General features: G+C 42.4%; 1 protein-coding gene across 1 annotated transcript in view; it reads left to right on the top strand.

Moving 5' to 3' along the window:
- The first annotated feature begins 2,430 nt into the window (after positions 1 to 2,430).
- The window catches only part of fam131aa (family with sequence similarity 131 member Aa), a 10,748-nt gene continuing 10,048 nt past the window's right edge, over positions 2,431 to 3,130 (top strand). Inside the window, exon 1 of the mRNA XM_014031200.1 lies at positions 2,431 to 2,728. The gene's annotated coding sequence lies outside the window, so the exon portion shown is untranslated. The remainder of the gene's footprint in view (positions 2,729 to 3,130) is intronic.

Genomic DNA, 3,130 nt, shown 5'->3' with positions numbered 1-3,130 from the left:
ACATCTGGTGAAAATTTCATGTCATTAGCACCTCTAGTAATATATTTACTGAGAAAAATGGTGACGTGTTCAATACTTATTTTACCCGCTGTAGCTGGCTTTAATCTTTTAGACAGGGGAAAAGTTTGGGGAACTCTGTTCTTCAGCCACCATCACACAACCCAATTCAACCACAATGTCAAGATAATCCCAGATTAGTGACTAGTATTCCATACGTTGCAGGGGTTTCAGAGAAACTGAGACTTTATTYTCTAAACAKGTGGTCCCAGTTGCTTTCAAACCTCAAAACACATTATAGCAAAGACTGGTTCACCCCAATAAATCCGGTCCTCCAGCACAAACAGAGTAATGTTGTGTATACTGTTAAAATATCTGGAGCACTGTGAYATCAGGGAAACAAAACAGCCACTGTTCAAAAGACTGGGCCAACACACAAGAGCTACACCATCAGGCCAGGACTCTGCAGTTTACACTCATCTACAGGCCRGTGGTCACTCTTTCAGGGATTAAGATGTTCTCATCCTGGATAGAGGGGAACACTGGTTTGAGAGAGGTGTAAAGGAAGCCATCTTTGTGAAGAAAAACAGATGCGAGACTTTCATGTCCACAAGATCCTCTATAACAGTAGGTGATGATCAGGGAACTAATGATTTATTGTTAGGCTGATGGTCCACCTTTGCTTGTGAACTGTGTTGATGTTGGTTAAAACTGTTTGTCCATGTGGAGGCAGTGCTTAAAAGGCTGAGTTCACCTGAAACTCATCAGACTGAAGAAGACTTTTGGAGGAGAGATGAAACGTTGCGTTAAAGAAGAACCCGTCCAGAGGAGCTTTTTAATTTTTTTTAAATTTCTCCACCTGGATTACTGTGGTGCATCAGGACAAACCAAATATTTTCCAGGGATTTCAGGTGATGGACCAACACAAAGTACCTAATTAAGTTTTCTTCCATTCACAAATGGAAATCTGTAAAGTGTGGCATGCATTCATGTTCACCCTTTTTTACTGATACCAACTAAAATCCAGAGCAGCTGTTCCCTTTAGGAGTCACCTAATTAGTAAATCAATTCCACCTGTGTGTAATTTAACCTTGATAATGCAGTTGTGAAGGCCACATGGTGCCTTTAATTTGCTTTATTTGAATGTCTTTGCTTCTTTAAGTCTCTCATTTAAAAGTTATGATGATAAGTAAAAAAAAAATCCATAAAGCCAAAACTAGTCCACACATTTTTTTAGCTCACATTGATTGTTAATGTGTCTTTTAAATTAAAAAAAAAAAAAAAAAAAACGTGGTCAGATGCCAACAAATGTGTTTGTTTTCAAACGAGAACAGTTGAAGTGACTGAAAATGGATCAACAATGATGACGTCAATGGAGCCATTAGAGTTTGACTATTCTGACACACATTTACACACAGATTTGAGGAAAGTAATAAATTGAAACAGTAGATTAAGGATGGGCTTAAATGTTGGAAGGGGCCAGTTTTTTTTTATCAGAGGGCCACATAGCACTGCACACTTACCCAAATGTAATAAAACTGCCAATTAAAAAAGAAAAATAATGTTTATAATGCTTAGCTTCTATATGAGTGCAAACTCCTGCATGGTTCTGATTGTTGGACCGGATATTAATCACTAGTGGGCAACATACGGCCCACAGGCCACCAGTTGCCCATACATTGAACTTACTGGTTTAGCTGTGGTTTTGCCAACGTCACGAGTGTTTGAACGCCAAGGTCTGTCTAGCCAGACCAAGTTATTACTCAAGTTGTTTTCCATTTGCAATCCTGAAATGGTTATGCACTCATTATGAACAAATCCACCAAAAACCAGTTGACATTCAGGACAACTTCCTTTTTTTACACACTAAAATCTGATCAATTGGTTGCTGGTTTAAAGCTGTTTTGTTTGGGTCAAAAAGTTTGATCCTGGTTGGGGGGGAGAGCCAGACGTTAACCAGTTCAGACCAGACTGGAGCTCTGCTTTAGGAATAAGTAAAAGAAAGATGGCTGAAATGACTTATAGCTCAAATTCTACAAATTAATCATTTTAACCTAGATTTACCAAATATGCTGGATTAATAGGCTACAGGTCCTTTCACCCAGCTTTACACATTGGGTTGTTTTAACTCAGCAGTTTTTAGTCAGTTTTGGAAATTGCTACTTTTAAGTCCTGCTACAGAAAGGCTAAGATAATGCTAAATAAAAGCAAAATGGGGTTAAAAGGTCAAATCATCACATGTGGCCTTTTTTTATGTCCCATCCATCCTGTGTTCGTCCTTTAGGAGCTGCTCAAACATGAGCTCTCTGATGAGAGGTCTAACACTCAGTGATTTAAAAAAAATCATTATCATTTGATTGAACCTGAAGGTTGCTGTCTGTTCTTGGCAGCCTGTGTCGAAGTGGTGAGGAGGAAGAGGAGGAGGAGGGGAGAAGAAGAGGAGATGACACCGCCTCGCGTTGATGACGCTCGCCATCGGGAGACATTTGGACAGCCTTCAGCCTATATCTCTCATCCCCCCCACCACCTCCTCCTCCTCCTCCTTCTCCCCCACCAACACCACATATCCACGAGACAAGAGTCGGGTCTGTCTGAGCCGAACATGTAACCCTGGAGTTGGACCGGAGATGTCGCGCTGTCTGTCGCCCGCAGCTGGAGGACGAACCGCCCGCGGGATCATCTGTTGATCGGATCGGACGCAATTAAGCGCTTTGACCATCATGACTTCCAGGTACGGTGCCGAGAGAGAGAGAGAGAGAGAGAGAGAGAGAGAGAGAGAGAGAGAGAGAGACGTGTCGGGAAGGTGTGCAGGTTTATCCAGCTGCTGCTGTTTATTTGATTGAGGTGTTTCTGGAGCTATTGGTATGCAGATTGAGACTTCACAGGTTTCTAAGAGATGCGCTGGTCCTGATGCTGCCGCTGCTGCATCCGAGCCTCCTGCGCCTTTCCCCCCCACTCCTCTTCTCCTCTTCCTCCTCCTAATTGCAGGCTACAGATTTGCTCTCATTAATGGCTGATGTGTTGTTCAGCTTTGAGGGAACTGCTTCTGCTGCTGCTTGAATGCACCATTTTCAGAAGGAGAGAGAGAGAGAGAGAGAGAGAGAGAGAGAGAGAGAGAGAGAGAGAGAGAGAG

The sequence above is a fragment of the Austrofundulus limnaeus genome, unplaced genomic scaffold (genome assembly GCF_001266775.1).
Source record: "Austrofundulus limnaeus strain Quisiro unplaced genomic scaffold, Austrofundulus_limnaeus-1.0 Scaffold6, whole genome shotgun sequence".
Classification (NCBI taxonomy): domain Eukaryota; kingdom Metazoa; phylum Chordata; class Actinopteri; order Cyprinodontiformes; family Rivulidae; genus Austrofundulus; species Austrofundulus limnaeus.
Note: the sequence above shows the minus strand (reverse complement) of the source record. Positions and strands in the feature narration are given on the sequence as shown.